General features: G+C 43.9%; 1 long non-coding RNA gene across 1 annotated transcript in view; it reads right to left on the bottom strand.

Moving 5' to 3' along the window:
- Positions 1-6,255, bottom strand: part of LOC106728137 — a 15,139-nt gene extending 8,884 nt beyond the window's left edge. Inside the window, exons 1-2 of the long non-coding RNA XR_001364394.1 lie at positions 5,842-6,255; positions 4,409-4,692 (exon numbers count right to left, since the gene is read on the bottom strand). This is a non-coding gene — a long non-coding RNA (uncharacterized LOC106728137). The remainder of the gene's footprint in view (positions 1-4,408; positions 4,693-5,841) is intronic.
- Positions 6,256-14,090: the final 7,835 nt, after the last annotated feature.

Consider the following 14,090-nt stretch of genomic DNA (forward strand, 5'->3'; position numbering starts at 1 on the left):
CTTCTTCAAAATAGACTTGCCCAGGCCAAAAACCGACTTCTGTGCATGGGCCACGAAGTTTCAATCGCACTGTATGTGCGTGCCCGCACGTGGTATTTTGTGGAAGAGCCACACTCAAGGGGCCAAAGAGCCGCATGTGGCTCACGAGCCGCGGTTTGCCGACCACTGGTCTATCATGAGGCCTAGCGCACAGTAGGCACCCAGAAAGTATCTGAGGAACAAATATTGTCTTTCAATCATGTATATTTACTGCATTTTCTTCAACTAGCCAAATTTGGGGGTTCCGGGTCCTATTTTGGCCTTTTTTTTCCTTAACTCTAGAACTACTAATTCTACACTGTCTGCATAGTAGGTCCTCAATAAAGACTTTCAGCCAACCCAATACTTCAAGGTTAAGTAATATAGTGTCAGCAGATCGGATTCAAGCACACTAGTTCCAAGGGTGGGGTGTGTATGAAGTGACCAGGGATGTTTTCCGCTGTCTGGGGACCCTCAAACCCTGATAAATGTGCTTGTAGTCTACAGCCTCATTTCCATCAGGAATACGTCATGTAGGGCAACAAAATAGGGAGGCCATGGCAAAGAGAACCTTGATTTCTGGTTTTTATTCTTGTCTCAGGACAATGTTTGGCTAATTATGCCACTTCCACAAGCAAAAGCAGTGAAACAGATCCTTCTGAGTTAGTATGTTTTAGTATAATTACCTCTTCCAGATTTTCTCGAGGAAAAAACATTTGCTTTTTGGCTTTTGGTCTTAGTATTAGGACAACTTACAGACTGTGGGCAAAGGCTTTGTGAAAACAGGCATATTGATGCATGGGGTTAGCCTTTTTTTTTTTTCTTTAACTAGGTGAAAATAAAAATTTGGCTTTAAAAATTATATTAATGCATTTCAAGTATGCTCTGCATGTTTTGGAAGAAGCTTGTGCTGGGTTAAACTCAGCAGCTACTCTGAGCACCTCCTGAGTTTGGTGTTACAGAGCCAATCACTGACCTTGAGGAACTCTAGTCCTTTTTTAAGAAAGTCTACTCATTCAAGCCCTGGCCGGTGGCTCAGTGGTTAGAGCATTGGCCTGGGCAGTGAAGGGTCTCAGGTTCGGTTCCTGGTCAAGAGTATGTACCTTGGCTGTGGTTTCTCTCCCTGCCCCCAGTCCGGCACTTGCAGTGGGCAACCAGTCTATGTGTCTCTCTCACATCGATGTTTCTCTCTCTCTCTCTTTCCCTCCCTCCCTTTGACTCTCTCTGAAGAGCAAGGGAAAAAATATTCTCAGGTGAGGACTAACAACAACGACAAAGACTCTACTTATTTGAATATCAAAATCTAAGAGATTGTGGCAAAATTTTGTTCCTTTAAAGTGGTGGGATTTTAGAAAGAAGAACTGGAACCCTGGACTTTTGGGGCCTTTGTCGTTAAAATTGGAGATCCCAAACTTTCCAAAAACAGTTTAAAGATTATCCTGCAATGAAGAGTCACACTGGACCGCAGGGATGCCTTCAAACGCCATCCACAGCGGACTCTTCCCCTGCCTGCTCCGGGAGAATGTCCACCACCTCACTTCCTCTCAGTCTGTCCTGGATGTTTGCAAGCAGCTGCTCGCATGTACCCCACCTACCGATCCTTGGCTACTCGGTGGTGCCCACCATGCTGGTTCTTTCCTTCTCTAGCCCCTTACAATGCATCTCCTTTCATGACAAAAGCTGTGCCCTGGTCAGCACCAAAGGTACTCTAGTTGTAGGCCCACCGAGGCCCACCGCAGCCGCTGGGGCCACGCCTCTGTCAGCGCCTCCACCAATTCTGATAGAGCCACCTACTCTGTCTATAGATACGGTCAGCGCCTTTCCTCTCCTTCCCTGGCTGTGGCCAAAAGGCTCAAACAAAACCAGAGCACACACCTGGATCCAGTTACCACTCTGTTCAGGAGCCAAGTAAACAAGGAATTTCTGAGTCACAGCCTTTCTGTTCCCCACTCCCTGTCTTCTACTTGCTGCTACCTCAGCAGGCAGGGGAGGCCTGACATAAGAAGCTCCATCTTTGCTTCAGACTTCCCAGACCGTGTCCCCTTTTTATTCTCATTTACCATCCCCCAGGGAGGAACCAATTTAACTCTGAATAGATTTAGGGAATCTACTGTGAGGTGTGCTCCCCTCCCCCCTCGCCCCCCAAAAAAAATTTAGCCCAGAGAAACACTCCCTTTCTCCTACAGTCAGCCTTGTCTGCCAAGGAGAACCAGATTTCCTGAGGCTCTTTGTCCTGGACCTTCCCATTCTCAGAGGGGTCCGGCTGCCTCATGCTCTTGCCTGTCTTAGGAAGGAGAACAATCTGGATTGGTCAAGAGGTTCAGAATCCTAGCCGTGTACCCAGCACCCAAAGCAGTGAGGAGTACAGACTTTGGTAGCCAGATCCTGATTCGGCCACTTTCTGGCCACTCTAAGACTGTCCCTTTATCGATAAAAGGGGGAAATCCTTGTGACAGTGGGGAGCACTCAGTAAGGATATATAGAGAGAGTTTAGTTTTGTATCACAATAATCACTCAGTTATTGGTTGTTACTAATAATAATAAAAATAGCTAAGTGATTCTTTTTAAATAGTAAGAATTATGGCAGTCGTGTTATGTCTTTAGCTTTTTATTCTGTGCAATTCATTTTCATTCAGCTGCTAGATTCATCTACCCAGAACATTTTGATCACATCACTCCCCGCTGTGAAAATGTTAGATGTCTGTCCTGACCAGTTTGGCTCAGTTGGTTGCACAGCATCTCCTGCACCAAAAGGCTGCTCGTTCGATTCCCAGTCAGGGCACGTGCCCAGGTTGAAGGCTCCATCCGCAGTGGGGGACGTGCAGGAGGCAGCTGATGGATGTTATGCTGTTACACTCTCACATCAATGTTTCTCTCTTTCTTGCTTCCTCTCCCTTCCTTTCTTTCTAAAAACCAATAAGCTCTTCTTTAAAAAAAAGTTAGATGGCTTCCCATTATTTACAAATAAAGTATAAAGTCCTTTTCTTTGCACTCAAGGCTCTTTGATCTAGTCTCCTTTTCTCCACTAATCCTCTTCACACCTCCTCCACTCCAATTAAAATAAGCCAGCATTCCTCACCCACACCCACACCCTGCGCACTGTTTGTCTTTTTACCAGAATCCAGATCTTATCTCTTCTTTGTGCCTAAGTGCCGCCTCCTCCAACAAGCCTTCCGCAGTCCATAGTAAGCCCCATAGCTCTTTAAGGACCTCAAAACCCTTTCTTTGATCACCACATGGGTATCTTTGTAAACTGTGCTTCAAATTTATACATACATCTCCTATAGCAGGTGATTACTGGTGATCTCTGTCTCATTCATCTTCATATTCTTAAATCAGGGTTTCTCAACCTCAGCCCTATTGACATTTGGGGCTGAATAATTCTCCGTTGTGGTGGGATGGTGTGTGTATTGTAGGCTGTTTAGCAGCATCTCTGGTCTCTACTAATTAGTTGCCAGTAGCACCACCCTACCCCCAGTTGGGACAACCAAAAATATCTCCAGACATTGTCAAATGTCCCCTGGAGAGCAGAATCACCCCCTGCTGAGAGCACTGTCTAGACCAAGTTTGGAAGTTTGAACATGGATGGCTCTCAGTAAAGCTTATGAACAGAAGAAAGGAGTTTGGTTTAGGCCCTTTTTAAATTTAAACAGGAGAGGAATATTCAATTAATGATATTCTTTCAGTAATTAGAAATAAAAGTATAGAGTTCCCAGGAGAAAGAACTAGAGGTAGAGATTTGAATGCCTTCAGCATGGAATCAGCCAATAGGTAATTGTTGAGTAATATAAAGTTTAAGAGTCCACAGTCAGATATGAGTTGGGTTCCAACACTGACCCACTGTAAGCTACCACCTTAGGTGAGGATCTTAAACTCTCTGAGCTTCATTTCTCTCATTCTGTAAAATGGGATAATAACTGCAATCACGTGGGGTTGTTATGAGAATAAATTAGATAATGCATTTGAAGTGGTTAGCAGCGAGCCTGCAATGTAGTAAGCACTTCATAATAGTTCAAAGCTGTTATGAATAGTGTGATTATTATTGTAAGAATGACTCATTTTTATTCCTTTCAAAGGCCTTGACAGTATTATTTCCATTTTATAGACAGGTTGTGGCTAGAACATGGATCTTCTGATCCCCAACTTCCACTGCATCACACTCATCTGACGCAATGCAAATGGAATCCCATTTATAAGTAAAATCTTCACCTTTTAAAAAATTTTATTTGGAAAGTGAGTGCTAACTGCCTACAGCGAAAATTCTTTTCCACTTGGTAAATACCATCTATAACTATCACTGGGAAACTCAAGAACTACTTATTAAGCACTTTGGATAAGTAGATGTGCTAGATATAGGATATAAGACACCTGTGTTGTTAAAACAACGCACCTGCCTGTTTGTGGCTTACCAACCCCGTGAGCTTAAAGATTCTGTCCTGTCGGCTTTAGGAGACGAATTCACAAGGTTAGCCACCAGTTGGCATCAGCTCCAGGCAGCACGTGAGTTTTGGAGTAGAGCCTCCCCAGCAGCTGCCTTGGCCCAGAGCGGAAGCTGGGACAGAAGCTTCCGGACAGGACAACAGGTAGGTGGGGAAGCCAACTTCCTCCCGAGACAGCCAATCAGTGGGAGTATCCACGCAGGTCGCTCTACCTTAAGGCAGAATCAGTCTCTTGCTGCAGAAAACAAACACCAGAGAGAAGGTCAGGGACATTTAGCTCCAAACCAGTTCTATCATCAACAAACCAGTTGACCTGGGTAAAAACTCTCCAGGCCTCTGTTTGCTCATCTATAATAATAAAAGGGTAATATGCTAATTAGATCGGGCAGCCCAACGACCTTCCAGACGTCCTTCCGGATGAAGCTGGGCCTGCGAGGGCGAGGGCCGAGGCAAGCCGCCATGGCTGGGAGGGCCAAGCCCCTTACACGAATTTTGTGCATTGGGCCTCTAGTCTGTAAAATAAGGGCATGAGATGAAGTGAGTAGTTCTTACTGCTACTCAGGTTGGAGGTGGAACACTGGACTCGTCCCCATGGTGCCCAGTCCTTGAAGCAATAACTGGCCACTAACAAAGTGCCCCGCAACTCGTCAATACCCCTGGAAAACGAAAGGGTGTTTGTTTTTATGACATTCGGTCTCTTGTTTGAGAGTTGATTATTCAGGGCGCCGGGTTCATTTGCTTGTCCACTCATTCATTCAACACTTGAGCACAGCTAGGTGCCGAGCCCGCACTGGGGACCAGACACTGCCCTTGCCCTCAAATCAATCCATAGGTTGCAGGAGGAGGCATGCTGTATCGATTCCTCCAAGTATAAATCCTTGTGCTGAATCTGATAGTTGCTTTTGATCTGGTGATGGAGATCCCTGCGTCCCAAGTCCTTACACTCCATTCCTGCAGGCGGGGGAACTCTAGGCGGTGGTCAGAGGGCCCCCCAGCCCCTCCTGCTGTCCGTGGAAGCGGAGGGTCCTAATGGGTTTGCCCTTGGATTCCTGCAGGTGGAGCCAAACGCCCTGGCAGGCGGCTGCGGGCCTGCTCTCTGCTCTCTGGCAGCCTCTCTCCCATCGCTCTTTCCCTCTTTCCCCTTCTCTCTTGTGCGGTCTCCCTCCACATCCCAACCCACCGAGTGCGTCTGAGGGGAAATCGTGCCAGACTCAGAGAAAGGCTGCCAGGTTTCTCTCAAGTCTTGGCTTGAACAAAGGAAAGCAAATTACAAAAATGGAAATTTTCAAACTCGCGTTCCGTGGTATTCAAATCGGCGTTTGGGTAGCACGCAGGCACAGACCGCATTCGTGCTGTTTTGTAATTAAAATGATACCGAAAATACCTCCTCGCTGTGGTTTTCATCTTCTTGCCCGGCTCGTTTCTTTCCCTCTGCGCCGGTCCCCGTCCTCTGGGGCGCGACCCCCCCTGGCCACCCTGGACGCGCTTGGATCTGAGTCTGTGGAGACCTCGCCTCTGCTGGCTTTTCTAAAGAGCTGAACTTCACAAATGCCCGTGCTGTTCAGCCCCGAGCAAAACCGATCACGAAGTTTCGAGGCGCTCTCCCGGGAAGTGCTGTGTTCTGTGCGCGGGACTGCAGATCCGGGAGAGAGCAGGGACCTGTGTGCGTTTCATCCGAGGCAGGAGAGCCCGCCGTGCGCCTGCGGGGTGCGGGGTGCGGGGTGCGGGGTCCCCGTTTCCCTCGCAGCTCCGCGTGTGCTCTGTCTCCTCCTTCGGAAAAAAACATTTCTAAAGTGGCTCTGGAGTTGGGTCTTGAAATCTTTTACCTAACATGTAGTTGAGCAAAACATGAAGCCTGACTAATGTCTCTTTTGCTATTTTTTTGCAGTTGCTACATAGGTCCTGACCCTGTGAGTCTGTGAGAAAGGCACTCCCATAGTTACACCCCCCCCCCCCCCCCCCCCCCCACACACCTTGGAGGCTCTGTCTCCATTGCACACAGCTGCGCTTGCAGGGCCTGGAGACAGGTGGGGGAGCAGCCTCCAGGCCAAAGCTGCTAGCTCCCTCTCTAAGGACTGTGAACAGCCATTAAAATGTAAAGGTCTCTCTCTCTCTCTCTCTCTCTCTCTCTCTCTCTCTCACACACACACACACACACTTTTTTGGGGGGGGTGGTGGTCATTCGCTGTTGTACAAGGGCAGCTCTACAACAAATGGCACCAGTTTGCCAGACAGAAACGAAATGTCTGCATTCTCCCGCTCACCCAAGCATTCCCTTGGGCCACTGCTACACCTCTCTAGGCACCTTGAAAGCTGGGTCCTGTGGCCTTGGCCAAGTTGTGGGACTGATTATGAGCCATGGGAGAGAGGACCACTCATCTCAATAGGTAAATCGAAGTTCACATGAACACGGGCAATATTCAGGCAGGAATTACATTAACAGGTCTCTGTTGGGTCGAGCCTACACAAGTTAGAACTCTCTACTGGGTCAAGTGATAGCAAATACTAGTAGTAAATCATGTGAGACTGGAAGCGTTTTTCAGACTTCAGAATGGAAGGATGACTTTTCCAATCTGGAATCAGACCCCTGCGTGTATCCCCCAAGGCCTTTAGCTCTGAGCAGCCAGTGCTCCTGAGGGCCCTCATGCCCTGGCTTGTGCTGTTTCCTCCTCCTCCTGGCATTTTCCCCATCCTCTTCTCTGCTTAGCAAACTCTTATTTGTCTTTTAAAGCTTGTCTCAGATGCAACCCCTCTGAAGTCTTTTCTAGCACCATGCCCTGGTGCTAGTCCCCTCTGTAGAATTAATAATACTGTCATCTGTTAAATAGAACTGTGTGGCTTGATCTATGTAACACATGATGCTGTGTTATGCATATTTTTTTATGCCTTTTTCTCCCCTGATGGAATATACTCTTTGCCAAGGCAAGGAACACATCTTGTTTACCTCATACCCATCACGCTAAAAACACTCAGGAAAATCTGTTGAGTGAGTAAAGAAACATGCTTGGTTTTTAAACATTTTAAAAGGGGCAATTTGTTTTCTTTCAGGGTCGCCTAATTCAACTGCCAGACACCTACGACTGTGTCTGCAGAGATACCGGTAAAAATTGTAAGTTTAGATTAAAGTCTGATTTTCATAGCTCAGGCACATTCTTCTGCTTATGGTAAGGACAGCTGGATGCGGATGCAGGTGGAAAATTTCTGAATCCCCTGCACCGAGTTAATGCATCTGCTACTACAAAGTCCAATGAGAGCAGAGTGTCACTGTAGGTACGGAGCTGGTGAGCGTAGTTCTCCTATGGCTTTGGTGTAGCCTTAAATGTCATACTAGCAAGTAGTTATTTATTAGACTTTATTCATTAAGTTGTTCCAGCTAGAAACCTGGAAAAGTCCTTGGAACCTCCCTTCCCCTCACTTCCCAAGCCCAGTTATCGCCAAGTCATGTCACATTTTCTCTAAAATATCTCTCAGATTTGTCCACTGCTCTTCATCTCTGCCATTACCCTATTCCAAGCCACTATCGCTTCCCACCTGGACCACTGCCAAGGCCTTCTAGTTAGTCTTTCTGCTTCTTGTCTTGCCTGCCTCCCATCCTGTCACTCCCTGGCCTACTACCTTTCAGTGGCTGCACTTAGCACAATCCTTTGCATGGCCTTGGTGGTCTGTCTCCACGTCTTTCTCACTGAATATACTAGCCTTCAGGTCCTTGAACTTGCCAAAGTCTTGCCTACTTCAAGGATTATCCACATGCTTGCTTCTCCTGGGAATACTCCTTCAGTCTCTTGGATCACTTCTCATCTTTCAGGAATCAATTTCAATGGCACTTTCTTGGAGACGTGTTCCCTGATTCTCCTTTCCACTCCATCTCTGCTGGATCAATCAGATCGCATTTATTGTCCTCCCTGATGCGCTATTTTTCCTTCATGTTATCACGGGTTGTCATTTAGAAAACATTGACGTTTTCATTTGTTTTAGGTCTGTCTCCCATCCACAGTAGAGCACAGGAAAGCAAGGATTGTATCTTTGTTCAAAAGGGTTTACGTGTTTGCCCAGTGCACAAAATTCTCCTTGGATGGTGCTGCAATGAGAAATGCTAGCAGGTTCCGTGTAACAGGACTCTGACATGAAAATAATTTCATGCAAACAAATAAATGGTAATCCAAAATGAGTCTCAAAGATGTTTATGCACATGAAGCAAGCAAGGGGAAGACTTGAGTTATGATAGGATATCCCACGGCCTTTCTCAACGGCTATTTGAAAAATAAGAAGAGAACAAGAACAAAAATATTTGTTTTACAGCTCTACCAAGACTCAGCCCTCCCCTTTCTCTCCCCCTTGCATCAAGTACATCCTGTACTTTTGGCAACATGTTGACTGGATATTTAAAAGCTGTGAACTGTTCAGAAAATTTCACATACTGGGTTATGGGCCATGTGTGTTTGATCAAAATTCAATTACTACACTGTACCATACTTGGAAACCTATCATCCCAAGTTATGAAGTATGACGAAATAGGCGAACCTAATTGGTTCAGTATGGGAACAGTATCAACCAAGCTTGTTATGATAAATAGCTTCCTGTGTTAAAGGTTCTCTAGAGCTTATAAGCATCTTGGCTCACCTCCTCAGTGGAATAGGAATATTGCTCCCAGGGACCCCCTAGATCACTGTCCCTCCAGTGCAACGGCAGTTCAGTTTTCTTCAACTTACTGCCCCTGAAAAAGAAAAACTCTGTGCAAATTTTCCTCTTCCTTCTCATTTCTTCATTTAGAATTTGAGCACCTGGTAACTTCTTTAGCTTTTTTTTTTCCCCTTAGAAGTACAATTTTAGAAATCATGAAGCATTCCAAATAAAATAAAAATAAAACAGACAAAACATCAGATATTACCGACCACTAAGATTTAAGAAATAATATATTTTTTTCCTATTTCCATTAGATAGATCTCTTGTTTTTGCTTTTTATGTGTCCTTTATCCTGCTTCTTGGGACCAAAGATGGACCACCATTTATTAGACTACAGTATTTATGAGACTTAGAAACTAAGTCCTGAGATGCTTTAACGTACTAGAATCAGGAGGATGTACATCTCATTACAGAGAAGTACCTCAAGTTGTAAGTCTTTCTGTTGAAATGGACTCAGTGAGAATTCCTGGTCTTTATTGTAGATGAGATTATAAAGATCCATAGAGGAGGAAGGTTGTTGAAGGTGTGGGGAGCGAGATCAAGAAATTGTCTTAACAGTTTAGAAAAGCTATAAGAATAAACAAAACCAAATACTTCCATGCTTTGTGGTCATCACGGGCACATGCACATAATTTTTCTTTAGAAGTGACACTTTGGGTTGGATTAGAAGTATTTTCTTCTAGTGATCTCCGTAAAAGGCAAAACAATTGGGTGACTGACATTTAACTTCCGGAAAACAATCAGTAACACTGGCATTTTCCTCAGAAGACAGTTTTAAGGCCAGGAAAATTTGCATATATTTACCCTTAATTCAAGCCTACCACTTGCAGTTGCTTCTCTGAGTTTGTTCTTATTTTAAACATCCTTTGTATTAGATCATCCTCATTAACTCATTAACAGAAATGCATAATGCTAAACTTGCATTTCTCCCCTGGAAAAAATTTTGTGTCCCATGAAAAGTTGTTTTGGTAAAAAGTAAGAGCCTTGGTTTGTCCTTGACAATAATTCATCCATCATGAGTGCTGCAGGACATAACCAAGACACAGAGAAAGATCCTTGGTGAGGGCAAATCTGCAAGCCCACAAAAGGGAGAGCGAGGATACCACGTGGTTTAGCAGTTTGAAATCACAATGCTGCCAAACTTAGATTAGATTAGATTAGATTAGATTAGATTCTTGTTCTCTGCAGTACCTTAGGTTTACTTTAGAAATTGCAATTAGATTAAAAGTTGTGATTTCAAAAATAGCCCACTTACACCCTGGCTCTAGTTAAAGCATCAGTCTGCTTACCGTAAGGGTCAAAGGTTCTATTCCCAGTTCAGGGCATGTACCTGGGGTGCAGGTTCCATCCCCAGCCCAGTTGGGGCGAGTGTGGGAGGCAATCAATCAATGTGTTTCTCTCATATTGATGTTTCTCTCTCTCCCCTACCCCCTCCTTCCACTCTCTCTTAAAAAAAAAAAATCAATGGAAAATATCCTCTGGTGAGGATTAAAAACAAAGGCCCACTTGCCTTTCTGTTTCCCTCCATCAGGAGGATGCTAGTCTCATAATCTTTCATAATCTTTACATAGAACTTCGAATAAGAAGTGCTCTCTGAGAGCCTTCAAAGAATAAAATGTGACTGACTGTTGATACTTATGCTGCCATATGTATGTTTTTTTCACTTAACAAATGTCTGATTTTTGGCAAATCAACTTTTTTTCTTTCATTGAAATTTGCCTGATTGAATACCATGGGAGGTGGCAGAATAAATGCTATTATCTATGTACAGTAATTAAGGAAATAGTCCCTATCACTCCAATAGGAACCAGGCTCTTCTCGCCTGTAATAACATCTATATATATAAAAGCCTAAGCGACCAAATGACCAGAATGACCGGAATGACCAGTCAACCAGTTGCTATGATGCACACTGACAACCAGGGGGCAGATGCTCAACGCAGGAGCTGCCCCCTGGTGGTCAGTGCGCTCCCACAGACCCATTCTAGCCTGCACCAGTCCCCCACCCCAGGCCTATTATCAGTTATTATTGTTAATCTCTTACTGAGCCTAATTTATAAAGTACATTTTATGATAGATATATATGCATAGGAAAAAATTATGATCAATTAGATTAGGAGTCAGCAAACTACAGCCTGTGGGCCAAACCCAGCCTGTCACCTGGTTTACTGTGGCCCATGAACTGAGAATGGTTTTTCCATTTTTAAAGGGTTGAGAAAAAAATGAAAGGAAGAATAATATTTCATGACACCTGAAAAATATAATAAATTCAAATATCAGTGTCCATAAATAAAGCTTTATTGGAACACAGCCATGCTCCTTTGCATGGTATGTGTGCTGCTTTTGTGCTACAAAGCAGACTCGAGTAGTTGTGACAGACACTGCATAGGGGCAAAGCTGAGAATATTTACTGTCTGTTCTTTTACAGAAGACGTTTGCCAACCCCTGCACCTTCCAAAGTACAGAACCTAACAATGTTCAAGATTATGGTTAACACAGTACTTGCTGCCTCCTTCCTCTGCTTCAATCTCTTCTAAAGAAAACAAACTGTTTTTCTTGTATTTCATGGCTTCAGGGTGAGGTTTATTCAAAGAATTATCAGTGCCCTTACGCTCCTTTTTTCCATGTTTGAAACAAAGAGATACTGTAGTCCCTCTGTACCCACAGTTTTGCTTTTTATGCTTTCACTTACCCTCAGTCAACTGTGGTCCAAAAATATTAAATGGAAAATTCTAGAAAGAAGTCACAAATTTTTAACTGTGCACCATTCTGAGTGGCATGGTGAAATCTCACGCCATTCTGCTTTTTCCTACCAGATGTGAATCATCCCCTTGTCCAGCGTATCAGCTACCTGCCCATTAAACACCGAGTAGCCATTTTGGTTATCAGATGGACTATTTCAGCATTGCAAGTGCTTGTATTCAAGTCATCTTTACTTTACTTATGGATGGCTCCAAAGTGCAAGAGTAGTTATGCTGGGTATTTGGAGATGCCAAAGAGGAGCCATAAATTGCTTCCTTTAAATGAAGAGGTGAGTTCAATAAGATATTTTAAAAGAGAGATGACATTCACATAACTTTTATTAAAGTATATTGTTGTACTTGTCCTATTTTATTATTAGTTACTTTCTTTTACATTCCCAAATAAATTATTTCTTCTTTTTAGCTTTATTGTTGAAAGTATTACATAGGTCCTTACAACTCTCTCCAATTCATCCTTATTACCAATCCTTCTTCAATCTCATTCCTCCTGTCTGTGACCCTCTAGCTAAGCCATTGAGCATGACTCACAAGTTAGTGTAGCTATGTACTTCTCTTGTTTCCTTCCAGGCAAAGGGACAATCATATGTAGTACTTGAGGTTCTGCCTGCTGAAAGAATGACCTTTCCTTACTGTCTTTCAGAGTCCCTCTTCGGTAGGGCATACTGCTCTGCAGTCCACTTTTAGCTGGTGTGTATTCCTGCAAGTTTTTCTGCTTTCTCACATCACTTTTCATAAGGAACTCCCCACAAGGTGTTAGGATGAGTTGAAGAAAAGATGGCAGTACTTCTTACGCACGTAAGTGCACTGGGAGTGTGAGTGACGTGCCAATGCAGCTTACCACAATACCTTTACCACCTGCTTAAGTAAAATCTCATGTTTAAACTTCCACTTGATTTTGGAGTGTTGCTGTGCATGTCAAATACTATGACTTGATGGATTAGATAACATACAGTTGCTAATGGGCAGCTTAGGTCACATGGTCCCTTGGTGTTCCATGGCCATATATTCAGTTTCTATCAGCCAGGAGATGTTTCTCAAAAAGAGACTGTGTATTTGTAGAAGAGTGCATGGCATTGCTCCAAACCCTAGGGTCTTATATTTTGGCTCTGCTATAGGAGCTGTCTGCCCAATATCCAAGAGTCATATACATTTTGAGCACCATGATTCTGCTAGGTCCTATGTCCAAGCTGCTTGTTCTGCCTCCTGGACTTGCTGGAGACTTGGCGCTTGCTCTGGGACCTAATTAAAGTTGACAGTCCTTAGGGGCTATTTGGTAAACTAGTGGCCCAGTGCACGAAATTCATGCACATTAAAAGGGAATTAATTAGAGGAAATATTTTAATATTGCTATTTGCCCTTTCTCTATAATAGAAGTGTCAGAGATGAAAGGAAATGAGTAAAATGTATTTGAAAACAATATGTGAATTTATTAATAAACAATAACAAAATGTTATAACAACAAAGACATGATATAATAACAACAAAAACATGATATGAAAACAACAAAAACATGATATAAAAATAACATTGATGCAAACAATGACTGATAAAGTGATTAAACTTATTCTAATATCTCCCTGTATACCACATTAAGAGTGAAAACACTTTCAGAGTGCTTGACTAATTTCCCTTGTGATGAAGTATTTACAACTTTAATTTTAATGTCACAAACTCTTTAAACTTGAGAGAAAGCGACATATCATTGACCATGTCCAAAAACGGGTTCAGGTAGGAATATTCCTACTCTATCTAGAGTTTGTCCTTGTGATTTATTAATAGTCATCGCAAATGCTGGCATCACGGGAAACTGTCTTCAAATCAATTTAAATGGGAGGCCAGTATCAGATCAGGGTCCGGGGTTCAGGGGAATGGGATTCCTGGCTGGAAGGCTGCTGACAGCAAGCTGTCCAACGGCAAATTCCATGAGGAATGGGGCTCTCTCCTCCCTCCTGTCAGGGTCTGGTTTGAAGGCTGGCAATGCCCCCTATTGTGCGAGACCCAGAGTTCTGCCGCACCCCAGCCGGGGCTGAGAGCTCCCTCCTGCTGCCGCCGTGCCCATGCCAGGGCTGGATGGGAGCTCCCTCCCGCCAGCAACCTGCTGTTTGGTTGTCCATCCAGTCATTTAGGTCATGATGGCCTCTGGCTTTTTATATATGAGGATGCATATTTTACTAATGAGATCAAGGAAG

The sequence above is a fragment of the Myotis brandtii genome, unplaced genomic scaffold (genome assembly GCF_000412655.1).
Source record: "Myotis brandtii unplaced genomic scaffold, ASM41265v1 scaffold540, whole genome shotgun sequence".
NCBI classification, from domain to species: domain Eukaryota; kingdom Metazoa; phylum Chordata; class Mammalia; order Chiroptera; family Vespertilionidae; genus Myotis; species Myotis brandtii.